This window comes from Pleurodeles waltl, chromosome 1_1 (genome assembly GCF_031143425.1).
Source record: "Pleurodeles waltl isolate 20211129_DDA chromosome 1_1, aPleWal1.hap1.20221129, whole genome shotgun sequence".
In the NCBI taxonomy this organism is placed as follows: Eukaryota; Metazoa; Chordata; class Amphibia; order Caudata; family Salamandridae; genus Pleurodeles; species Pleurodeles waltl.
In genome coordinates, this window is record NC_090436.1 from 384,065,990 (window position 1) to 384,093,201 (window position 27,212).

Sequence of the window (27,212 nt, forward strand, 5' to 3'; positions counted from 1 at the left end):
GTGCCCCGGTTCCAGTCTGCCAGCAGGTAAGTACCCGTGTCTTCGGGGGGCAGACCAGGGGGGTTTTGTAGGGCACCGGGGGGGACACAAGCCCACACAGAAATTTCACCCTCAGCGGCGCGGGGGCGGCCGGGTGCAGTGTTAGAACAAGCGTCGGGTTCGCAATGGAAGTCAATGAGAGATCAAGGGATCTCTTCAGCGCTGCAGGCAGGCAAGGGGGGGCTTCCTCGGGGAAACCTCCACTTGGGCAAGGGAGAGGGACTCCTGGGGGTCACTTCTGCAGTGAAAGTCCAGTCCTTCAGGTCCTGGGGGCTGCGGGTGCAGGGTCTTTTCCAGGCGTCGGGACTTAGGTTTCAGAGAGTCGCGGTCAGGGGAAGCCTCTGGATTCCCTCTGCAGGCGGCGCTGTGGGGGCTCAGGGGGGACAGGTTTTGGTACTCACAGTCGTAGAGTAGTCCGGGGGTCCTCCCTGAGGTGTTGGTTCTCCACCAGCCGAGTCGGGGTCACCGGGTGCAGTGTTGCAAGTCTCACGCTTCTTGCGGGGAGATTGCAGGGTTCTTTAAAGCTGCTCCTTTGGATAAAGTTGCAGTCTTTTTGGAGCAGGTCCGCTGTCCTCGGGAGTTTCTTGTCGTCGTCGAAGCAGGGCAGTCCTCAGAGGATTCAGAGGTCGCTGGTCCCTTTGGAAGGCGTCGCTGGAGCAGAGTTCTTTGGAAGGCAGGAGACAGGCCGGTGAGTTTCTGGAGCCAAGGCAGTTGTTGTCTTCTGGTCTTCCTCTGCAGGGGTTTTCAGCTAGGCAGTCCTTCTTCTTGTTGTTGCAGGAATCTAACTCTTTAGGTTCAGGGAAGCCCTTAAATACTAAATTTAAGGGCGTGTTTAGGTCTGGGGGGTTAGTAGCCAATGGCTACTAGCCCTGAGGGTGAGTACACCCTCTTTGTGCCTCCTCCCAAGGGGAGGGGGTCACATCCCTAATCCTATTGGGGGAATCCTCCATCTGCAAGATGGAGGATTTCTAAAAGTTAGAGTCACCTCAGCTCAGGACACCTTAGGGGCTGTCCTGACTGGCCAGTGACTCCTCCTTGTTATTCTCATTATTTTCTCTGGCCTTGCCGCCAAAAGTGGGGGCCGGGGGCGGGCAACTCCACTAGCTGGAGTGTCCTGCGGTGCTGTGACAAAGGGGTGAGCCTTTGAGGCTCACCGCCAGGTGTTACAGCTCCTGCCTGGGGGAGGTGTTAGCATCTCCACCCAGTGCAGGCTTTGTTACTGGCCTCAGAGTGACAAAGGCACTCTCCCCATGGGGCCAGCAACATGTCTCTAGTGTGGCAGGCTGCTGGAACCGGTCAGCCTACACAGATAGTCGGTTAAGTTTCAGGGGGCACCTCTAAGGTGCCCTCTGTGGTGTATTTTAAAATAAAATGTACACTGGCATCAGTGTGCATTTATTGTGCTGAGAAGTTTGATACCAAACTTCCCAGTTTTCAGTGTAGCCATTATGGTGCTGTGGAGTTCGTGTAAAACAGACTCCCAGACCATATACTCTTATGGCTACCCTGCACTTACAATGTCTAAGGTTTTGCTTAGACACTGTAGGGGCACAGTGCTCATGCACTGGTACCCTCACCTAGGGTATAGTGCACCCTGCCTTAGGGCTGTAAGGCCTGCTAGAGGGGTGTCTTACCTATACTGCATAGGCAGTGAGAGGCTGGCATGGCACCCTGAGGGGAGTGCCATGTCGACTTACTCATTTTGTTCTCACTAGCACACACAAGCTGGTAAGCAGTGTGTCTGTGCTGAGTGAGGGGTCTCTAGGGTGGCATAATACATGCTGCAGCCCTTAGAGACCTTCCCTGGCATCAGGGCCCTTGGTACCAGAGGTACCAGTTACAAGGGACTCATCTGGGTGCCAGGGTGTGCCAATTGTGGAATCAAAAGTACAGGTTAGGGAAAGAACACTGGTGCTGGGGCCTGGTTAGCAGGCCTCAGCACACTTTCAATTCAAAACATAGCATCAGCAAAGGCAAAAAGACAGGGGGTAACCATGCCAAGGAGGCATTTCCTTACACAACCCCCCCACCCCCAAACGAAAGAGGATGAGACTAACCTTTCCCAAGAGAGTCTTCATTTTCTAAGTGGAAGAACCTGGAAAGGCCATCTGCATTGGCATGGGCAGTCCCAGGTCTGTGTTCCACTACAAAGTCCATTCCCTGTAGGGAGATGGACCACCTCAACAGTTTTGGATTTTCACCTTTCATTTGCATCAGCCATCTGAGAGGTCTGTGGTCAGTCTGAACTAGGAAGTGAGTACCAAAGAGGTATGGTCTCAGCTTCTTCAGGGACCAAACCACAGCAAAGGCCTCCCTCTCAATGGCACTCCAACGCTGCTCCCTGGGGAGTAACCTCCTGCTAATGAAAGCAACAGGCTGGTCAAGGCCATCATCATTTGTTTGGGACAAAACTGCCCCTATCCCATGTTCAGAGGCATCTGTTTGCACAATGAACTGCTTGGAGTAATCTGGAGCTTTTAGAACTGGTGCTGTGCACATAGCTTGTTTCAGGGTGTCAAAGGCCTGTTGGCATTCTACAGTCCAGTTTACTTTCTTGGGCATTTTCTTGGAGGTGAGTTCTGTGAGGGCTGTCACAATGGATCCATATCCCTTCACAAACCTCCTGTAGTACCCAGTCAAGCCAAGGAATGCCCTGACTTGAGTCTGGGTTTTTGGAGCTGCCCAGTCCAGAATAGTCTGGATCTTAGGCTGGAGTGGCTGAACTTGGCCTCCACCTACAAGGTGTCCCAAGTAAACCACAGTTCCCTGCCCTATCTGGCATTTGGATGCCTTGATAGAGAGGCCTGCAGATTGCAGAGCCTTCAAAACCTTCTTCAGGTGGACCAGGTGATCCTGCCAGGTGGAGCTGAAGACAGCAATATCATCAAGATAAGCTGCACTACAGGATTCCAGCCCAGCAAGGACTTGATTCACCAACCTTTGGAAGGTGGCAGGGGCATTCTTTAAACCAAAGGGCATAACAGTGAACTGATAATGCCCATCAGGTGTGGAGAATGCTGTCATTTCTTTTGCTCCAGGGGCCATTTTGATTTGCCAGTACCCTGCTGTTAAGTCAAAGGTACTTAAGAATTTGGCAGCCCCTAATTTGTCTATTAGCTCATCAGCTCTAGGAATGGGATGAGCATCTGTCTTTGTGACAGAGTTGAGACCTCTGTAGTCCACACAAAACCTCATCTCTCTCTTTCCTTCTTTGGTGTGAGGTTTGGGGACTAAGACCACTGGGCTAGCCCAGGGGCTGTCAGAGTACTCAATTACTCCCAATTCCAGCATCTTGTGGACTTCCACCTTGATGCTTTCCTTAACTTGGTCAGACTGTCTAAATATTTTGTTTTTGACAGGCATGCTGTCTCCTGTGTCCACATCATGGGTACACAGGTGTGTCTGACCAGGGGTTAGGGAAAAGAGTTCAGCAAACTGCTGCAGGACCTTCCTGCAGTCAGACTGCTGTTGGCTAGAGAGGGTGTCTGAGTAGATCACTCCATCTACTGAGCCATCTTTAGGGTCTGATGAGAGGAGATCAGGGAGAGGTTCACTCTCAGCTTCCTGGTCCTCATCTGTTACCATCAACAGATTTACATCAGCCCTGTCATGGAAGAGCTTAAGGCGGTTCACATGGATCACCCTCTTGGGGCTCCTGCTTGTGCCCAGGTCTACCAGGTAGGTGACCTGACTCTTCCTTTCTAGTACTGGGTAAGGGCCACTCCATTTGTCCTGGAGTGCCCTGGGAGCCACAGGCTCCAGAACCCCGACTTTCTGCCCTGGTTGGAATTCCACCAGTGCAGCCTTTTGGTCATACCACAACTTCTGGAGTTGTTGGCTGGCCTCAAGGTTTTTACTTGCCTTTTCCATGTACTCTGCCATTCTTGAGCGAAGGCCAAGTACATAGTCCACTATGTCTTGTTTAGGCTCATGAAGAGGTCTCTCCCAGCCTTCTTTAACAAGAGCAAGTGGTCCCCTTACAGGGTGGCCAAACAGAAGTTCAAAGGGTGAGAATCCTACTCCCTTCTGAGGCACCTCTCTGTAAGCGAAAAGCAGACATGGCAGGAGGACATCCCATCTCCTTTTGAGTTTTTCTGGGAGCCCCATGATCATGCCCTTTAATGTCTTGTTGAATCTCTCAACAAGGCCATTAGTTTGTGGATGATATGGTGTAGTGAATTTGTAAGTCACTCCACACTCATTCCACATGTGTTTTAGGTATGCTGACATGAAGTTGGTACCTCTGTCAGACACCACCTCCTTAGGGAAACCCACTCTGGTAAAGATACCAATGAGGGCCTTGGCTACTGCAGGGGCAGTAGTCGACCTAAGGGGAATAGCTTCAGGATACCTAGTAGCATGATCCACTACTACTAGGATGTACATATTTCCTGAGGCTGTGGGAGGTTCTAGTGGACCAACTATGTCCACACCCACTCTTTCAAAGGGGACCCCCACCACTGGAAGTGGAATGAGGGGGGCCTTTGGGTGCCCACCTGTCTTACCACTGGATTGACAGGTGGGGCAGGAGAGGCAAAACTCCTTAACCTTCTGGGACATATTGGGCCAGTAGAAGTGGTTGACTAACCTCTCCCACGTCTTGGTTTGTCCCAAATGCCCAGCAAGGGGAATATCATGGGCTAAGGTCAGAATAAACTCTCTGAAACCCTGAGGCACTACCACTCTCCTAGTGGCACCAGGTTTGGGATCTCTTGCCTCAGTGTACAGGAGTCCATCTTCCCAATAGACCCTATGTGTTCCATTTTTCTTGCCTTTGGACTCTTCAGCAGCTTGCTGCCTAAGGCCTTCAAGAGAGGGACAGGTTTCTTGTCCCTTACACAACTCTTCCCTTGAGGGTCCCCCTGGGTCCAAGAGCTCAACCTGATAAGGTTCCAGCTCCATAGGCTCAGTTCCCTCAGAGGGCAGAACTTCTTCCTGAGAAGAGAGGTTCTCTTTTTGGTGTTGTGTTGCAGCTGGTTTCCCAGCTGACTTTCCTTTTCTCTTGGTAGGCTGGGCCATTTTTCCAGACTCCAGCTCTACTTTTTCACCCTGTGCCTTGCACTGTGCCCTAGTCTTGACACACACCAGTTCAGGGATACCCAGCATGGCTGCATGGGTTTTCAGTTCTACCTCAGCCCATGCTGAGGACTCCAGGTCATTTCCAAGCAAACAGTCTACTGGGATATTTGAGGAGACCACCACCTGTTTCAGGCCATTGACCCCTCCCCATTCTAAAGTTACCATTGCCATGGGATGTACTTTAGTTTGATTGTCAGCATTGGTGACTGGATAGGTTTGTCCAGTCAGGTATTGGCCAGGGGAAACCAGTTTCTCTGTCACCATGATGACACTGGCACCTGTATCCCTCAGGCCCTCTACACTTGTCCCATTAATTAAGAGCTGCTGCCTGTATTTTTGCATGTTAGGGGGCCAGGCAGCCAGTGTGGCTAAATCCACCCCACCCTCAGAGACTAATGTAGCTTCAGTGTGACACCTGATTTGCTCTGGGCACACTGTTGATGCCACTTGGAGACTGGCCATTCCAGTTTTAGCTGGATGGGAGTTAGAAGTGGTATCTTTCTTAGGACAGGCCTTGTCTCCAGTTTGGTGTCCAGACTGACTACAGTTTCGACACCAGGCCTTTTTGGGATCAAAGTTTTTACCCTTGTACCCAGAATTGTTTTGTGAAGAGGCTCTGGGCCCACCCTCCTGTGCAGGTTTTTGGGGGCCTGTAGAAGACTCTTTACTATTTTTATTTTTGGCTGTCTCACCACCTTTCCCCTGGGGAGGTTTTGTGACCCCTTTCTTTTGGTCACCCCCTGTGGAAGTTTTGGACACCCTAGTCTTGACCCAATGGTCCGCCTTCTTTCCCAATTCTTGGGGAGAAATTGGTCCTAGGTCCACCAGATGCTGATGCAGTTTATCATTGAAACAATTACTTAATAGGTGTTCTTTCACAAATAAATTGTACAGCCCATCATAATCATTTACACCATTTCCTTGAATCCAACCATCTAATATTTTTACTGAGTAGTCTACAAAGTCAACCCAGGTCTGGCTCGAGGATTTTTGAGCCCCCCTGAATCTAATCCTATACTCCTCAGTGGAGAATCCAAAGCCCTCAATCAGGGTACCCTTCATGAGGTCATAAGATTCTGCATCTTTTTTAGAGAGTGTGAGGAGTCTATCCCTACACTTTCCTGTGAACATTTCCCAAAGGAGAGCACCCCAGTGAGATTTGTTCACCTTTCTGGTTTCACAAGCCCTCTCAAAAGCTGTGAACCATTTGGTGATGTCATCACCATCATCAAATTTAGTTACAATCCCTTTGGGGATTTTCAACATGTCAGGAGAATCTCTGACCCTAGTTATGTTGCTGCCACCATTGATGGGTCCTAGGCCCATCTCTTGTCTTTCCCTTTCTATGGCTAGGATCTGTTTTTCCAAAGCCAATCTTTTGGCCATCCTGGCTAACTGGATGTCCTCTTCACTGGAGTTATCCTCAGTGATTTCAGAGAGGCTGGACCCTCCTGTGAGGGAGCCAGCATCTCTGACTATTATTTTTGGAGTCAGGGCTTGAGAGGCCCTGTTCTCCCTAGATAGGACTGGTGGTGGGGAATCAACCTCCAAGTCACTATCCTCCTCCTCTGTGTTATCCACAGAGGGGTTGGCTCTATCATACTCTGCCAACAGCTCCTGGAGCTGTGCTTTGGTAGGTCTGGAGCCCATTGTTATTTTTCTTATGTTACAGAGTGACCTTAGCTCTCTCATCTGGAGATGGAGGTAAGGTGTGGTGTCGAGTTCCACCACATTCACATCTGTGCTAGACATTATGCTTCTAAAAGTTGGAATACTTTTTTAGAATCTAAAACTAGTTCTAGAATCTAATTCAAACTTTTACCAAACTTTTAAACTCTAAAAGAAATGCTAAACAGGATCTAACACAAGGCCCTAGCAGGTCTTTTAAGAATTTAGAAAACTTTTCAAATTGCAAAAATCAATTTCTAATGACAATTTTGGAATTTGTCGTGTGATCAGGTATTGGCTGAGTAGTCCAGCAAATGCAAAGTCTTGTACCCCACCGCTGATCAACCAATGTAGGAAGTTGGCTCTGTATGTGCTATTTCAAAGTAAGGAATAGCATGCACAGAGTCCAAGGGTTCCCCTTAGAGGTAAAATAGTGGTAAAAAGAGATAATACTAATGCTCTATTTTGTGGTAGTGTGGTCGAGCAGTAGGCTTATCCAAGGAGTAGTGTTAAGCATTTGTTGTACATACACATAGACAATAAATGAGGTACACACACTCAGAGACAAATCCAGCCAATAGGTTTTGTATAGAAAAATATCTTTTCTTAGTTTATTTTAAGAACCACAGGTTCAAATTTAACATGTAATATCTTGTTTGAAAGGTATTGCAGGTAAGTACATTAGGAACTTTGAATCATTTCAATTGCATGTATACTTTTCAAGTTATTCACAAATAGCCATTTTAAAAGTGGACACTTAGTGCAATTTTCACAGTTCCTGGGGGAGGTAAGTTTTTGTTAGTTTTACCAGGTAAGTAAGACACTTACAGGGTTCAGTTCTTGGTCCAAGGTAGCCCACCGTTGGGGGTTCAGAGCAACCCCAAAGTTACCACACCAGCAGCTCAGGGCCGGTCAGGTGCAGAGTTCAAAGTGGTGCCCAAAACGCATAGGATCCAATGGAGAGAAGGGGGTGCCCCGGTTCCAGTCTGCCAGCAGGTAAGTACCCGCGTCTTCGGGGGGCAGACCAGGGGGGTTTTGTAGGGCACCGGGGGGGACACAAGCCCACACAGAAATTTCACCCTCAGCGGCGCGGGGGCGGCCGGGTGCAGTGTTAGAACAAGCGTCGGGTTCGCAATGGAAGTCAATGAGAGATCAAGGGATCTCTTCAGCGCTGCAGGCAGGCAAGGGGGGGCTTCCTCGGGGAAACCTCCACTTGGGCAAGGGAGAGGGACTCCTGGGGGTCACTTCTGCAGTGAAAGTCCGGTCCTTCAGGTCCTGGGGGCTGCGGGTGCAGGGTCTTTTCCAGGCGTCGGGACTTAGGTTTCAGAGAGTCGCGGTCAGGGGAAGCCTCTGGATTCCCTCTGCAGGCGGCGCTGTGGGGGCTCAGGGGGGACAGGTTTTGGTACTCACAGTTGTAGAGTAGTCCGGGGGTCCTCCCTGAGGTGTTGGTTCTCCACCAGCCGAGTCGGGGTCGCCGGGTGCAGTGTTGCAAGTCTCACGCTTCTTGCGGGGAGATTGCAGGGTTCTTTAAAGCTGCTCCTTTGGATAAAGTTGCAGTCTTTTTGGAGCAGGTCCGCTGTCCTCGGGAGTTTCTTGTCGTCGTCGAAGCAGGGCAGTCCTCAGAGGATTCAGAGGTCGCTGGTCCCTTTGGAAGGCGTCGCTGGAGCAGAGTTCTTTGGAAGGCAGGAGACAGGCCGGTGAGTTTCTGGAGCCAAGGCAGTTGTTGTCTTCTGGTCTTCCTCTGCAGGGGTTTTCAGCTAGGCAGTCCTCCTTCTTGTTGTTGCAGGAATCTAACTCTTTAGGTTCAGGGAAGCCCTTAAATACTAAATTTAAGGGCGTGTTTAGGTCTGGGGGGTTAGTAGCCAATGGCTACTAGCCCTGAGGGTGAGTACACCCTCTTTGTGCCTCCTCCCAAGGGGAGGGGGTCACATCCCTAATCCTATTGGGGGAATCCTCCATCTGCAAGATGGAGGATTTCTAAAAGTTAGAGTCACCTCAGCTCAGGACACCTTAGGGGCTGTCCTGACTGGCCAGTGACTCCTCCTTGTTATTCTCATTATTTTCTCCGGCCTTGCCGCCAAAAGTGGGGGCCGGGCCGGAGGGGGCGGGCAACTCCACTAGCTGGAGTGTCCTGCGGTGCTGTGACAAAGGGGTGAGCCTTTGAGGCTCACCGCCAGGTGTTACAGCTCCTGCCTGGGGGAGGTGTTAGCATCTCCACCCAGTGCAGGCTTTGTTACTGGCCTCAGAGTGACAAAGGCACTCTCCCCATGGGGCCCGCAACATGTCTCTAGTGTGGCAGGCTGCTGGAACCAGTCAGCCTACACAGATATTCGGTTAAGTTTCAGGGGGCACCTCTAAGGTGCCCTCTGTGGTGTATTTCACAATAAAATGTACACTGGCATCAGTGTGCATTTATTGTGCTGAGAAGTTTGATACCAAACTTCCCAGTTTTCAGTGTAGCCATTATGGTGCTGTGGAGTTCGTGTAAAACAGACTCCCAGACCATATACTCTTATGGCTACCCTGCACTTACAATGTCTAAGGTTTTGTTTAGACACTGTAGGGGCACAGTGCTCATGCACTGGTACCCTCACCTAGGGTATAGTGCACCCTGCCTTAGGGCTGTAAGGCCTGCTAGAGGGGTGTCTTACCTATACTGCATAGGCAGTGAGAGGCTGGCATGGCACCCTGAGGGGAGTGCCATGTCGACTTACTCATTTTGTTCTCACTAGCACACACAAGCTGGTAAGCAGTGTGTCTGTGCTGAGTGAGGGGTCTCTAGGGTGGCATAATACATGCTGCAGCCCTTAGAGACCTTCCCTGGCATCAGGGCCCTTGGTACCAGAGGTACCAGTTACAAGGGACTTATCTGGGTGCCAGGGTGTGCCAATTGTGGAATCAAAAGTACAGGTTAGGGAAAGAACACTGGTGCTGGGGCCTGGTTAGCAGGCCTCAGCACACTTTCAATTCAAAACATAGCATCAGCAAAGGCAAAAAGTCAGGGGGTAACCATGCCAAGGAGGCATTTCCTTACAAGTACCTTTATTTTTGCAACACTGTGTGGTTCCTTTCTTGTGTGATAAGTTACTGTGTGACTACTGTGGTATTGCAAATGCTTCACACTCCTCCTAGATATGTCTTGGTTGCTCACCACAGCTACCACTAGAGAGCCCTGGCTTCCCTAGACACTGTTACACTTACTAATAAGGGTTGCCTGGACCTGGTATAAGGTGCCAACACCAAAGGTGTCCATCACACACCAGGCCAGCCTCCTACATTTATAGTAGGAGCTTCCTGAAGAATTGTTATCCTGAATGAGTACACACACAGTAATTCAGAAGTCATAGATCCAAGATGGGTCACAAAGTTCTATTGCACTTCGGGGTAGGGAAGCATACAGTGTCCACTCATTTGATTCATTCTGGTGGTGGACCCATTCTCCAGTCTCTCAGAAAAGATGTTGGGTCTTCCATTTACAGTGATAAATGCACTTAGTTGGTTCTGTGTAGTTTCTGTGTATGATGACTCAATACAATAGCAGTCTTTAACAATTGGGCAGAAGAATTTTCCGCCTACTGATGTAGAAACTACTTTAGTCTTCTCCCAGTAGGTGTTGGGCGTGGGAGTGAAGGTGGTAGGGGGCAAGAAGTTATTGCTTCGAGACAGATTATTCACTGTCTTGAGGTCCTTTGGCTCTAGATCGATCGATTTCACAAGTATGTCACCATACCAGGCTAGTATTCATTTGTCAACCTATGGTGTCCGCTGCATCTGAGGTACAATGATGGTCTTCCTGTATAATTTTGTGAGCTCTTTTTCTGATGAAAATATGGTATACATTGAAATAGGTCTTTCATCTGTCTTACCTCAGTTCAACGTCAAACCATTTTAGTACAATGATTTACACAGTGATTGCATGTTTTTGGACTTAGAATCCAATCCAGGTGTACTTCTGCATCTCACAGTTGCTTGTCTTGTGGATGGGCCTTTATTCTGTTCAATGGAAGAGGAGCATAAAAGTCAATATGCAGCTGATGCCAATAATATGGCTTTTCGGTTTGGTGTTGTGTGTGCCATTATGTGTTTTGTTTGGTGCACTCTACGTTTCATATGGCATTCATCATTATCCTGAATGAAGTACCAGGACTCTGAAAGAGTCTGTACAACACCCCTCTCCATCCCTAACCTCTTTACAGCATATTTCAATTTCCACCGCTTAGGCTTCTAGTAGAGAATTGGTATAATTTTTATGCACCCGCATGGGAAAATGAACCCACTGGCAAATTCACCCTAGTTTTACAGACATTTTATATTGAAAAGCTTGAAACATCTGGCTCTTGGATTTGTCAAAATTCCAGAGAATATACAGTTTGCAGACCAATAACTGGTATTATATCAAGAACCAAGAGTTATTCTGTTTAACTAATATCCAGTCTGGGCAAGGTATTTCTTAAATGGTCTATGTCACCCATACCACTTCAAAGTTCTTGCTTCCAAGAAATCCTTCTCTTTTCCAGTTCAGGCTGTGCCGAAGACCAGCTTATTTTTTTCTGCTGTTAGCTGAGGAAATCTCCAATCTCTTACAATTATACCCAGAGCATTCATAAAATGTTTTTCCGCCAACAGTTCTGAAGGCAATCTGAGGTGCTAGGGGCGCACTGCTCATTGTGAAATTCAGGAAACAAAACTGCAAGTCACTCTTGTAGTGTCTTGCGAGTTTTAGGATGGAATCCTCTTGGCTCTGAACGGTCTCCGTAGAAATTGTGATGTAATTGTTAGAGGAGAATGCAACGAAAGCTTAGTTTGGAATGGTGGGTTTGTAGTTACACACAGAAGAATAAAAACGTGTAATATTCAGTTCCATTTAGTCACTGGCAGGTACCCAGGCTGGGGAGGACGCTACGATACAGGGGATAAATAACCCGAAGAACGATTGTGCTCTCCGAGAGTTTGCCGTGGTCCAAGCAAACTGCTCATGTGTGCCACGTGTGTCGCTGTCGCATTATGGAATCAATGCTTCATGCATGTGAAGTCAAGGCGCAGGTCCTGCTGCGAAGCAGTAATAGAAAAACAAAAGCATTGACAATAATCTAAAGGTCGTTAGATAAGAAATGGCTGGTCAGGCATACATAAAGGTACTGTGCTGCCAAGAACGATAAACTTATACATTATACGGCGTGTTAAAGCTGAAGGCGGATATAACCAAGTTTAAAAAGCGCAGCCAAAATAATCAGAACTTGCCAAATAATGCTGCAAATAGAAGCGCTGCAAGGCAGAGATTAACCAGGTGTCAAGAAGTGCTAACTGACGTTTAGAAAAGAAGACAAACAACTTACCAAATCTACTAAAGAGAGTCATCGTACCACAGCACTCAGTAAAGTGGCTCAAGGAGAAGTGCCCAGGATTGTGTTTACTGAGCTGTCCATGCCCAAAGTGGTTTACCCACAATATTGCCGAGTGAGGCTCAGAATAACTTCACATATCTTCAAAGAATAAGGAAAGCGATTTTCGGAATAGTGAAATTTTTCAAATGGCTGCTAAGAAAGAAACCATAGTTCTAGGTAATGTTAAAGACTATGCTGAGGCCAACACGTCAAAGGATCTTAGATAAGGTTTACATAAGGATGATTACCAAACCGCATCAGAGAGCACACTACCCTCAGCATCAGTAAGTTCCACCCTGGTCTACAATGCTGCCGCCTTCCTGAAATCATCACCACATTTTGATACTGCCAAAAAGCAAAATATTGGCTAAAGATGGACTGCTTGGATAAAGACATTTGATAATTTCATTGATGCATTTGTAGAGAATGATAACAGAAAGAATATTAAATATCCCAAAAATCTTGCTGGTGATGGTGCGAAAGTGCATACCTGTAGTAAGTAAAGTGGTATGTTCATTTTTTGGCATAAAGAAAATATCAAGAACTGACAAAAAAGTTACATATCGTAAGATTGAAGCAGCACTGAATCTCAAATTCAATCCAGTACCAAACGATAATGAAAGATACATTTTCAGTCAAAGATGCCAAAAAGTTGGTGAAACCTCAATGAATTTATAGTTTATACTCGATACACCCATCAAACACTAAGGTCAATTATTTTAATGAGGAAGAAGCAATGCATCTTAAAGTTATTGCTGGAAATTCATCAGATTCGTTCAGAAGGCAAATGCTGAGAGAAACTCTCAGTTTGGAGCGAGTGTTAATGGCTGTCACAGCCTAAGTGCGTGCTGAAAGGCAAGCTGCTGACATGGAGACCGGAGGTGCACAGAGTGAATCAGCCATGAGTGTGAAAAGTAAACCAAAACAAAAGACTGAAGGACAAAGTGATGTCTGCACGTAAAAAGAAATTACGTATTAGATGTGGATTTTCATTCCCACAAAAATGTAAATGTTTCACCATGGGAAAGATATTTAAAGGCTGTGAGAAAGAGAACCACTGTATGATAGTAAAGTGAAGGGAAAACCAAGTGTGTCACGGCACAAAGACAATATGGCTGCCAGAACATTCCAGAAGCAACGCTCGAAGTACGCCCACAAGGCCAAGCAGCGACCACAGCTGAGGCAAATCGACACTGAACAAAGTTGATCATCATTTAAATTATTGTCAAAACAGTTCTTCTGCCTCAATACCAAGTTAAAGTGAGTTACCTCAGAGGGGGAGATAAGATCTAGTTAACAATATGACAAAACGATACGCTTCTACGATTAGTAGGATGAGACACCCTATAAAATGCCAATGTAGAGGTGCAAGAGTGTTGAAATAGTCAAGGAAATGCAGCCTTATGTACAACCAGCCTTGTCTTCTACACTGTCCCACCAACTGCTCTATTGTATTGTGTTGAAGTATTTTCTCTAAAACTGAAAAATGAAGGTTTAAAAACAAATGTCTACCTCAGAGAAACGTGCACATGTTGGACTGGCCACATGTGAACAAAAATGTCAAAGAAAAGTCGACATGCCACAGCACCAAAATCATACAAACACTGTCCAAAAATCACATTGAATGGTTGTTCAATACCTTTCATTATAGACAGTGGTGCAGCAATAAACATAGTTCCTTCAGAGAAATACAATGAACTAACTCCATTACTGCAGCTTACACCACTGAAAACAGTGTGTACATGGGCTACATCGACGCTCATAAAAAGTCAATGTTCATTTGTAGCTGCAATGAAATACAAGAAAACTAAGGTGCAATCCATGTGCTTCAAGGTACAGCATCAACTGCCCGTCTACTCAGTTCAGCACAGCAGCTGATATGGGACTTCTTTCCGTGAATTACAACATGAATGCTCATTGCAAAATAGTAAGTAAATTCCCTTAGTTTTTACATGGTTTAGGAAAGCTTATGACTATGAAAGTAAAGCCGCATGATAATGAAAATGTCTGTCCTGTTGCTCAGGGACACAGATGAATTGTTTTTCATTTACAAGATTCTGTTGAAAAAGAACTCGAATCATTACTCAAGCATGACATTATTGAGCGTTCTACTGGTCCAAAGTCATGAGTTTCTCCTAAAGTGGCAGTGCCCAAAAAAGTACAGTGAAGGAGCTGATTCATAAGCGTTGGTATGCGTCAGGCAAACAAGGCAACTGAATGAGTACGAAATACCGGTCCAAACATTGCTGAGATGATGATGCAATTAAATAGTGCAAGGGCATTCTCTCGCCTTGATTTGAATAAAGGTTATCATTAGTTGGTACTCGAAGAAAATTGAAGGTACATTACAACCTAGTCTACACATCTTGGTATATTTGAAGCAAAAGACTTAGTTTTGGTGTCTCATTAGCTGCAGTACTTTTCGAAGATGCCATTCGACGTATCACACAGCCTGTTGTGAATATGTTCAATTATAGCAATGACATTTTAGTTTTCAGAGCTACCAGGAGGAGCACGATAGAGCTTTCACAAAATTATGTTGTTTACTTACTGGTGCAGGTTTGACATTGAATGCAGACAAGTGTGAGTTCCACAAGCCAAAGCTAAAATTCTTTGGCCATCTCTTTTCTGATGGGGTATGACACAAAAAGTACAAGCATTGTCAAAAGCAAATCCCCCACAAGATGTTTCTATGGTACATTAATTTCTTGTCATGGTCAGTTAATGTTCAAAATAAATACAAGACTTTGCCATTGTAAGTGCTCCATTACAAGAGTTGATGAAGAAAAATGTTTAATTTTAATGGTCACAAGTTTCAAGAGAATCAAACAAGCCAATAAAAATGCTGCTGAAATGGCACACTTCAATCTGAAGCTTCATAGAGGTTGTTGTTGATGCTAGCCAAGTGGGTTAGGCATGATCCCTGCAATGCACAGTGGATGCCCAAATGCTTGAAAGCATATTAAGGAATATGGTAGTAGAACTTTGTCTCAAATAGAACGTGCTTTATCGTAACCTGAGAAGTAAAGTTTAGCCATGGAGTGGGTTTGTGAACATATCCATGTATTCCTGTACGGAAAAGCCTTTTACGCTGGTAACTGATCATCAAGCTTTACTGACCGTCTTTGGCAGTCCAAAAGCCAAGATGCTCCTCGCATTGAACAATGGGGACTATCATTGCAAGAGTACAATTATGCCATTGTGCACCGTCCAGGGAAGGATCAAACTCTGCTGACTACTTTTCCAGAGTGCCTATACAAGGTCCTCCATCCAAGATGGCTGAAGTCTACATTAAATTAATTCTAATATCAAATACGCCAGCTGCCACCTTATTAGCCCAGATTATCGCTGCCACAAGCCATGATAGTGACATGCTGAACTTAAAAGACATAATTACACATCAGTCATGGAACTGACACACGACCTCTCACCAATGATGGTGAATATCAAAAATACAAAATGTCAAAGATAAAGGGGGTCATTCCGACCCCGGCGGTCACCGCCAACAGGCTGGCGGTGCCCCGCAGGGCATTCTGACCGCGGCGGTTTGGCCGCGGTCAGAACAGGAAAACCGGCGGTCTCCCGCCGGTTTTCCGCTGCGCTGCGCCGCCATGGGGATTCCGACACCCCATACATCCATCCTGTTCCTGGCGGTTCGCCCGCCATGAACAGGATGGCGGTATGGGGTGTCGTGGGGCCCCTGGGGGCCCCACAAAGAATTTCAGTGTCTGCTTGGCAGACACTGAAATTCGCGACGGGTGCAACTGCACCCGTCGCACCTTCCCACTCCGCCGGCTCCATTCGGAGCCGGCTTCCTCGTGGGAAGGGGTTTCCCGCTGGGCTGGCGGCGGCCTTCTGGCAGTCACCCGCCAGCCCAGCGGGAAAGCCAGAATGGCCTCTGCGGTTTTTCGACCGCGGAGCGGCCATATGGCGGTTCCCGCCAGGCGGGCGGCTACCGCCGCCCGCCAGCCTCAGAATGAGGCCCAAACTGTCTATAATTTAGGAGGGAGTTATACCACGAGGGCCGAGAATACCGATTCTGGATAGATTGCATCAGAAAATAATTTAAGTGACTCATAAAGGACATTGTAGTATTGTTGCTACAAACAGAGCTCTCTGAGACAGAGTTTGGTTTCTGTATTTAGATGAGAGGGTTGAAAAAGAACTCAAGGCCTGTCCTCTACGCAACTATCTTTCTACAAATGTTAGTCAATATGCTTTAAACATGTCAGAAGCCCCTAAGCATGCATGGGAGAGAATAGCCATCAACTTTTTCGGTCCACTCGATAATAGACATCACCTGATGGTGACTGTGGACAAATCCGGTCATGTTTTCCATTAGTCGAAGACCTTTCATCCACAACTCATGAACAAGTCATTGAGGGACTAGTTGGCATCTTTGCAACAGGGGGTGTTCCAGCAATTGTGAAGCCTGATAATGGCCAGTCTTTTAACAGTCGAGAATTTTTAAAGAATTCATGGAAGAGTACACCTTGTTGGCCACAAGCCAACTGACTTGTTGAGCGTTTTGTGAGTCCGCTAAAGGAAGTAGTACAGTGTGTAACTCTTGAGAAGCTCAGCTTGAAAACTGTAATACATTCTACCCTACAAGCTTATCGTTCAACACCTCCCTCGATCGACCACAGGTGAAAGCCCTGCAACTTTGATGTTCAGGAGAGCAATGACAACCAAGTTACCTGAATGGATTAACAAGAGAAGAAAAGTCAAAACACGATTCACACAAGGGGCTTGGTTAACAAGCAGAAAATGAAAATAAAAAATAAAAAAAATCAAGTCCTATGTGGCGACATGCAAATAATATCACTTTAAAGAAAGGAGCTTTAGTGTTTGGCTAACAGATGTGAAAAAGGAAATCGGATACTTCATATAATGCTGAACGTTTCCATGTGACTTCTACTACTACTAGTTACCCAAGACTCTTCTCACTTAGGCCTTCAGTTCATCGGTCTTCAAATTGAGATGGTGAAGGAAAGACTGAACCGGAGAATTCAGTGACCGCTACTACCTCTTCATTGTCTTCAAAAATTTCTGACACTGAAGAGATATATATATATATATATGCTGTGCATACATCGCCATCAAGTGTTGGGCTCGGAGTGTGACACGCTGTTTTTCTTCGAAGAAGCTTTTTTTGAGTCACGGGACGAGCTCTTTCAGCAACTGAATCTGGCTGTGGAAAGAAGACTGGCAATTCCACTGACTGATTAATGTGAAATGGTGAAATGACTTTTTGGATTTGTCCTAAGTACTATTTTGTGTTTGTGTACTTGGAAGAAGGGTTCTTCTAAAGTGAATGCTTGAATTTCACTTAACCTAAAGTAATTGCTACTAGGGAAGCAAACTCCCATGAGAGAAACTGAAGGGTGCAAAAATGCATGGGCTCAAAAGGTGGACCCATAAGTCTTGTGAGCACAATGTTAAGATTCCATGCAGGAGCTGGTGAAACTGTAGGTGGAATAACTCTTAAGACATTCCATAAAAGCTTTTATTACAGGAATTCTATACAGAGAGGTATGTTGTCTGTTTTGAAGGTAGGCTGATATTACTGTTAATTGAATTTTAATAGATGTATATGCCAGATTTGCTTTTTTGTAAGTGAAGCAAATAACATACAATATCCTGTACTGATGCTTTAAGTGGAGCAATGTTTTCAGGTTGGCAGTAATATTCAAAACGTTTCCATTTATTTGCGTAACACTGCCTGGTTGTAGGTTTACATGCTTGTTTTAGAATGTCCATACATTCTGGTGGAAGCTGTAGAGATCCAAATTCTATGACCTCAGGAGCCAAATCGCCAGGTTGAGCATACTTGGATTGGGATGCCTGCTCTGACCATTGTTCTGAGTTAATCGGTCTGGCCTGTTTGGGAGCTTGTGATATGGTACTACCGACAGATCCAATAATGTTATGTACCAATGTTTACGTGCCCATGTGGGAGCTATGAGTATCATAGCTAGATAAGAGTGATGGATTTTTTTGATTAGAAACGGAATTAGTGGGAGAGGGGGGAAAAGTGAAAGCAAATATCCTTGACCAATTGATCCGTCGATCATTGCCCTTGGATTAAGGGTGTGGGTATCAGGACACAAAGTTTTGGCATTTTGCGTTTTTGCTTGTTGCGAAAAGTTCTATGTTTGGTGTTCCCCACATCTGAAGGTAATGTTGATTTACTTGTGGGTGAATCTCCCATTTGTGTATTTGTTGCTACGTCCTGCTTAAGAGGTCTGCTAACTGGTTGTGCATCCTTGGGATGTACACCACTAGCAGGTGATTGTGAACTGCCCATTTCCAAATTGTTTGTGCTAGGAGTGACAATTGGGATGAGTGCGCCCCACACCCCCTGTTTTTGCAAATAATACATTGTTGTCATGTTGTCTGTCCTTATTAAGATTGCGTACAATCTGTGGTTGAAAGGCTTTTATGGCTAAGAACACTGCCAGCAATTCCAAGTGGTTTATGTGGTAAGTTTGCTGGAGTGAGACCCATTCTCCCTGTACTGTAAGATTGTTGAGATGGGCTCCCCAACCTGTCATTGAAGCATCCGTGGTAATTATGGTCTGTGGCACAGGGTCCTAAAGTGGCACAGGGTCCTGAAATGGCTGCTCTTTTGATAAGTTGGTGTGATTCCACCACTGCAGGGGGGTTGTAAGTCTGGCGGTCTAACAACACCAGATCCCGTAACTGACCGTGTGCCTGAGACCATTGTTGCAAGAGACAATGTTGTAGTGGTCTCATGTTTAGACGTGCATTGGGCACTATTGCTATGCATGATGCCATCATTCCTAATAGCTTCATGACAAATCTTACTGTGTAGGTTTGATTGACTTGTAATTGGTATATGAGATAGTAAAGTGCTTGGATTCGTTGTGGATTTGGGTAGGCTAATGCTGACTGAGTGTTCAGAACTGCTTTTAGATATGGTTGAATGTGTGCTGACTGAAGATGAGATTTCTGGTAACTGATTGTGAACCCTAACCTGTGTAGGGTATCTCCATTGTGTACTGTGTATGTTGTTGACAGTTTTGAATGGAGCTGGCTTTTATTAGCCAGTCATCCAGATTTGGGAAGACATGTATGTATTGTCTTCTGAGGTATGCCGCAACTACCGCTAGACATTTTGTGAATACCCTTGCTGCTGTTGTTACTCCACAGGGCAGTACTTTTAATTGGTAGTGCTTGCCTGCTATTACAAATCTTAAGTACTTACAGTGTGCTGGATGTATAGGAATGTGGATGTAAGCGCCCTAATGCTTCATGTGGTGTTATTTTTGTAACAACGGAATGACATCCTGTAGAGTGACCATCTGGAAATGTTCTTACAGGATATATTGATTTAGAGATCTGAGATCGAGAACTGGTCTAAGTGCGCCATCCTTTTTTGGTATGAGGAAGTATAGAGAATATACCCCTGTACCTTGTTGACTGATGGTAACCATCTCTATTGCACCTCTGAGTAGAAGAGACCATACCTCTTGTTTCAACAGAGTATTGTGTTTGGGAGAAAGCCGGTGTGATATGTTTGGTGGAGTGGAGGTGAGTTCTAGGCAATAACCACTGAGGATAATTGACAGTACCCATTGATCTGTTGTAATTTGTTGCCAGTGAGGATGGAAATATTGTAGTCTTCCTCCCACAGGAAATGTATGCTGTTTGGGAATGCAGGGGAAGTCATTGTTTGGACGAGGTAGAAGCACCTCTTGCGGCAGGGGATTTACCTCTGGATCTAAAATTGCCTGCCCTATAAGAGCCTCTGAAAGATTCCCTGGGAAAATATTGTTGTCCCTGTTTTTGCTGGGACGTAGAGACCTCTGAAACTAGTGGTTTAAACCTTCCTCTAAATTGAGGTTTGCGAAATGAGCCCCAAAAAGGTGTTTTATAAAGGGCTCCCATGGCTTTTGCTGTTTCAGAGTCCTTTTCTAATTTTTCAATGGTTATTAAAAGGCATGTTAAGGACGCTTGTTGTATTCAGGCTTAAAGCCTGAGGACCTTAACCAAGCATGTCTCCTAATTGTAATGCTAGTGTTTATGCCTCTTACTGCTGTGTCAGCTGCATCTAATGCTGACCTGATCTGGTAATTGGCAATGGCTTCCACTACCTGCTATGCCCTTCTCTGGTGTTCCTTTGGGAGGTATTGCAGGAACTCCTGCATCTCATCCCAATGTGCCCTGTCGTATCAAACTAAAAGGGTTTGAATTAGCAATTCGCCAGTGATACGCAGCCTGGGTTGCCACCCTTTTGCCTGCTGCTTCAAACTTGCAGCTTTCTTTATCAGGGGGAGGAGCGTCCCCTGTGGACTGGCTGTTAGCGCATTTTCTGGCTGCACTGACTACATTGGAGTATGGCGGTAACTGTTGGGAAACGAAAACTGGATATGTTGGTGCCAGTTTATATTTCTTGTCTATTCTAGGTAACACTCTGGCTTTGACTGGCTCTTTAAAAATGTCATCTGCATGTTTGAGCCTACCAGGCAGCATTGGCAAACATTGGTATTGTTTGTGCATTGAGGAAAAAGTGTTAAAAATAAAATCCTCTTCCAATGGTTCAGAGTTCACCTACACACTATGATATGAGGCTGCCCTGGAAATGGTCTGGTTATTTGCTGTGGTATCCTCAGGTGGAGATGATCTTGTGGGATACAACTCAGGGTCATCAGGTGGGATTGCATCAGAGTCATACATGTCCCATGGATCCATGTTATAAATACTATCACCCATATAGTTCCCCATGTGAAGAAGCGTGAGATTGTGTGGGTCACGCTTGTGTGGGTGAAGTTGGTGGTGGTAGAGTAGGAGGTGGCAGAGAAGAGGAAGGATAAGGCAAATGTGGTGGAGAAAGCTAAACAGTCTTTGGCTTTTCCTTATGCTTGAATATTTTCACCGGTGAAGGCCAAGCATTCAAGCTCTCCTGGAATGCTAATTTCCCCTTTGTCACTGGAGGCGGAAAGGCAATAATGTTTCCAGTTTCTTTCTGGATTTGAATCCTCCTTTGTTTCTGGCCCATGACCTCAAGAATGGGTCTAATGTCTGACTCATCTTACGAGAAGGGTGCGGCTGCCTGAAAGGGCTTTAATCAATCACGACGTTACAATCTGATCGAGTGTAGTGCGGAAGCGCGATCGAAACTATACAGACGGTAAGATAAAAGATAGAGAAGTTCAGATAGAACCGAACTGAGAGTACCAGAGCAAGAGGGAACACATACGAACCTGACGGCGGAAAGAAAACAATCTAACAAAGCAGTTGATACCCATGCTCTATCACCGAGAGGAGTCACTCGACCCTGTGACTCAAAAAAGGCTTCTTCGAAGAAAAACAACTTGTAAAACTCCAAGCCCAACACTAGATGTCGATATATGCACAGCATGTGTATCTGCAGCTACACATGCAATTGAATATATATATATATATATATATATATATGAAATTTCACTCACCCAGTGTACATCTGTTCGTGGCATGTTCAGCTGCAGATTCACATGCTATGCATAGGTCCTGCCATCTAGTGTTAGCCTCGTAGTGTTACAAGTTGTTTTTCTTCAAAGACATTTTTTGAGTCACGGGATCGAGTGACTCTTCCTTTACGGCTCCATTGCGCATGGGCATCAACTCCATCTTAGACTGTTTTCCCGCAGAGTGTAAGGTAGAAGTGATAGAGTATAAAGAAAAGAGATGTCCATGCAAATGGAATTGAAGTATATATATATATATATATATATATATATATATATATATATATATATATATATATATATATATATATATACACACATACACATATGTACAAATGTTTGTTGTAACTTAAACGGCTACAGGCTCCAGGGGAGATGGGTGGTCGCGTGTGAATCTGCAGCAGAACATGCCACGAACAGATGTACATTGGGTAAGTGACATTTTCCGTTCGATGGCATGTGTAGCTGCAGATACACATGCTATGCATAGACTACAAAAGCAGTTTTCCTCCCATGAGCGATGGTCAGCCTGTAGGTGTTGAAGTTGTTTGAAATAGTGTTCTTAGTACAGCATGTTCTACTGTTGCTTGTTGTGCTGCTAACTCATCTACACAGTAATGCTTGGTAAATGTATGGGGTGTTGACCAAGTGGCTCCTTTACAAATTTCTGTCATTGGTATATTTCCTAAAAAGGCCATTGTTGCTCCTTTTTTCCTGGTGGAATGTGCTTTTGGTGTTACTAATAGCTGCCTTTTGGCTTTTAGGTAACACGTTTGGATGCATTTTACTATCCATCTAGCTAGTCCTTGTTGTGAGATTGGATTTCCAGTATGTGGTTTTTGGAATGCCACAAATAACTGTTTAGTTTTCCTAAATGATTTTGTTCTGTCAATGTAATACATTATAGCTCTTTTAATGACTAATATATGCAGCGCTCTTTCTGCTACTGAGTCTGGCTATGGGAAGAAGCCTGGAAGTTCCACTGTTTGATTGATATGAAACAGTGAGATCACCTTAGGTAGGAATTTTTTGGTTTGTCCGAAGTACTACTTTGTGTTTGTGTACTTATATGAAGGGTTGTTCAATATGAATGCTTGTATTTCACTAACTCTTCCTAATGAAGTGATTGCAACGAGGAATGCTACTTTCCACGTTAGGTATTGAATCTGACACAAATGCATGGGTTCAAATGGTGGACCTATGAGCCGTGTGAGTATAATATTGAGATTCCATGAAGGCACTGGTGGTGTTCTTGGTGGTATGATACGTTTTAGCCCATCCATGAAGGCTTTGATAACAGGGACTCTAAAAAAAGACTTGCTTTGAATATTTTGTAAATACGCTGAAATAGCTGTGAGATGTATTTTAATGGATGAAAAAGCTAAATTTGTTTTTTGTAGATGAAGTAAATAACCTACAATGTCTTGTATGGTTGCGGAAAGAGGTGTTATTTGTTTGGATTGACAGTAAAAGACAAACCTTTTCCATTTGTTTGCATAGCACTGCCTGGTAGTGGGTTTTCTTGCTTGTTTAATTACTTCCATACATTCTGGTGGAAGATGTAGATATCCAAACTCTAAGACTTCAGGAGCCAGATTGCTAGATTGAGTATTGCTGGATTTGGATGCCTGATTCGTTGTTTGTTTTGTGTCAACAGATCCGGTCTGTTTGGCAGCTTGATGTGTGGTACTAGTGATAGGTCTGACAATGTTGTGTACCATGGCTGACGTGCCCATGTTGGCGCTATAAGTATGAGTTTGAGTTTGTTTTGATGCAGTTTGTTGACCAGAAATGGAATGAGCGGGAGAGGGGGAAAAGCGAAGCAAATATCCCTGACTAGTTGATCTATAGAGCATTGTCCTTGGACAGAGGGTGTGGAAACCTGGATGCGAAGTCTTGGTATTTTGCGTTTTGGCTGGTGCGAATAAATCTATGTCTGGTGTTCCCCAATGGCGAAAGTACTTGTGAAATACCTGGGGGTGAATTTCCCACTCGTGTGTTTGCTGATGATCCCGATTGAGAACATCTGCTAATTGATTGTAAATCCCTGGAATGTACTGTGCTACCAGGTGAATGTTGTTGTGAATTTCCCAGTGCCAAATCTCTTGTGCTAGAAGACAAAGTTGTGATGAGTGGGTCCCTCCTTGTTTGTTTAGGTAGTACACTGTAGTCATGTTTGTTTTGATGAGAATGTGTTTGTGAACGAGAAGAGGTTGAAAGGCTTTGAGTGCTAGAAATACAGCTAGCAATTCTAAGTGGTTTATGTGAAGTTGTTTGTCTGTTTTCCCATTGTCCCTGAATGTTGTGATTGTTGAGGTGTGCTCCCCATCCAATCATTGATTCATCTGTTGTAAGTGTGGCTTGAGGCACTGGGTCTTGAAATGGCCGTCCTTTGTTTAGATTTGTGGAATTCCACCACTGAAGTGATATGCGTGTTTGGCGGTCTATCAACACTAGATATTGAAATTGACCGTGTGCCTGTGACCATTGTTTTGCAAGGCACTGTTGTAAGGGCCGCATGTTTAGTCTTGCATTGGGGACAATGGCGATGCATGATGCCATCATGCCCAACAGTTTCATGACAAACTTGACTGTGTACTGTTGGTTTGGCTGAATTTGTGGTGATATATTGTGGAATGATTGTAACCTTTGTGGACTTAGGCTTGCAAGTGCTGTTTGGGTATTTAATGTGGCTCTTAAATACTGTTGAACTTGCGCTGGTTGTAAGTGAGATTTTTGGTAGTTTATTGAGAACCCTAGTGTGTGTAGGGTTTGTATTACATAACGTGTATGGTGTTGACACTGTGTCTGACTGTTGGATTTTATTAGCCAGTCGTCGAGATATGGAAAGACATGGATGTGTTGCCTTCATATGTAGGCAGCGACTACGGAAAGGCATTTTGTAAATACTCTGGGAGCTGTTGTTATGCCGAAAGGTAACACCTTGAACTGGTAATGTTTTCCTTGTATTACGAACCTGAGATATTTTCTGTGTGCTGGATGGATTTGTATGTGAAAATACGCATCTTTGGGAGCCAGTGTTGCCATAAAATCTTGTTGTAACAGTGGGACTACATCCTGTAGTGTTACCATGTGAAAGTGTTCTGATAGGATGTAAAGACTGAGTGTTCCGAAATCTAGTATTGGTCTCAATGTTCTGTCTTTTTTGGGCATGAGGAAATACGGGGAGTAAACCCCCATTCCTATTTGATGATGGGGTACAAGCTCTATGGCTTGCTTGAGTAACAGTGATTGTACCTCTGTTTGCAACATTGAAATGTGTTGGGAGGAGAGTTTGTGTGGTTTTGGAGGTATATCTGGAGGAATTTGTGCAAATTCTATGCAGTAACCATGTTGGATAATGGATAAGACCCAACTGTTTGTTGTGATGGGTAACCAGTGTGTGTAGATCTTTTGCAGTCTTCCTCCCACAGGGGAAGTGTGGTGAGGGAAGATGTAGAGCAAGTCACTGCTTTGTGTGGGTGGTTTGCTTTCAGGGCTGATATTTTCCCCTACCTCTGGGGAATTGGCCTCAGTATGTTCCTCGAAACCCCCCTCTTTGGTACTGTGGCTTGAAAGACCGTTTCGATTGTGAGGTAGATGCCTCAGATGTTTGGGCTCTAAAACGTCCCCTGTATTGAGGCTTTCAAAACGAACCTCTGTACTGTGTTGAATAAAGAGCCCCCATGGCTTTAGAATTGTCAGAGTCCTTTTTCATTTTTTCAATGGCTGTATCAACCTGTGTGCCAAACAGCTGTTTTTCATTAAATGGCATGTTAAGGACAGCTTGCTGGATTTTGGGTTTAAAGCCTGACGACCAAAGCCATGCGTGTCTTCTAATGGTAACCGCAGTATTGATTTTTCTTGCTGCTGTGTTTGCGGAGCCTAACGCTGACCTAATTTGATTATTTGTAATAGCCTGCCCTTCCTTGACTATTTGCTGGGCTCTTTTCTGTTGATCCTTAGGGAGATGCTGGATGATATCTTTCATCTCGTCCCAGTGGGCCCTATCGTACCTAGCCAGTAGTGCTTGGGAGTTGGCTATTCTCCATGGATTAGCTGCTTGTGATGCTACTCTTTTACCAGCAGTATCGAATTTCCTGCTTTCTTTATCTGGTGGCGGTGCATCACCAGATGACTGGGAGTTAGCCCTTTTTCTTGCTGCGCTGACCACTACGGAATCTGGAGGTAGCTGTTGGGTAATAAAAGCTGGGTCAGAAGGAGGCTGCTTATATTTCTTTTCTACCCCAAGAGTGATTGCTCTTGCCTTAACTGGTCCTAAAAAATCTGATGTGCATGTTTTTGCATGCTAGGAAGCATCGGTAGAGACTGCTACGTGGTGTGAGTTGAGGGCAACGTATTAAATAGAAAATCATCCTCAAAAGGTTCTGTGTGCATGGCTACGTTATGGTATGACGCTCCCCTAGCTGGAACCTGAGTGTATGAGGTGCTATCCTCTGGGGGTGATGGATATGACGGACAGCAGTATGGACTGTTGTCAGAAATGGGATCATCGTAAAGGTCCCATGGGTTGACATTATCTTGCTGTGAATCTGCAGAGTGTACTGGAGACTGTGCAGTGGGGGTAGTAGGTGGAGAGACAGGTGAAGAGAATGAGGAGACGACTGGTGAGTTGAGAACTGAGGAGGTGGAGATTTTTGTCTGGGTTTTGGCACTTTAGCCGGTGGCTGATCAGTGTCCAAATGTCCTTGAAAGGCCAGCTCATCTTTGTGTTTAGAGGAGGTGCAGTGAGGATCTTGCCAGTGTCTTTATGAATTAGAATTTTGGCCTGTCTTTCATCAAATTCCTCCATTTGCGTAAGTTCCTCAGCAAATCTATGGCTTTCTTTCAGTTGTTTGGAATGTCCATGCTCCTCTGTATATATGGGTCGTTTCGGCTCCATAGCCGGGTTCCTCGGGATCGAAAGGCCTGGAGTAGACGTTGGCCTCGACTCCGAGAGGGATTTTCGAGGCTTCGACTCGAAGGGTCGGTGTTTGACTGTTTCGGAGCCTGTGCTTTGGCTCGAGTCCGAAGGCTTCGGTGGCATGGCCTTTCTCGCTGCCGAAGTTGTTGCTTGTTCACCGGCAGTCTTTTTACAGGTGGAGCCCTGGCCTTCTGGCAGCGGCATCCCCAAGGCCTTGTGCTTGGGCTTGGATGGGACAGGGGCAGGCGTACGCACGTGCTGTCCTGCTGTTATTGGTCTGTCATTGTCGGACTCTTGCTCGGAGTCGGACCCCGAACGGAGACTGCGGTGTGCATAATCTCCTCCTCTTCCACGTCGAAACATTCAGGGCTTCTCGATGCCATTTCCAAACTTTGCACTCTTCGGTCTCGTAGAGTCTTCTTCGAGCGGAAGAATCTGCAAGCCTCGCAAGTATCCTCTCGGTGGCCTGAGATAGACACAGGTTACAGACAAGATGTTGGTCCGTATAAGGGAACTTGGTGTGGCACCGAGGGCAGAGACAAAACGGGGTCTGGTCCTTGAGGCTTCGACGAGGCTTTGGTCAGCCCGACCAGGCCAGAGTTGGGCGCGGGTGCCCCGAAGGGCAAGTAAAGAGCTGGATCCGCCGGT

The 27,212-nt window shown here is 45.5% G+C and overlaps 1 protein-coding gene across 1 annotated transcript in view; it reads right to left on the bottom strand.

The window, feature by feature from the left end:
• TENT2 (terminal nucleotidyltransferase 2) overlaps positions 1–27,212 on the bottom strand; it is a 568,493-nt gene that overhangs the window by 43,018 nt on the left and 498,263 nt on the right. The window lies entirely within an intron of this gene.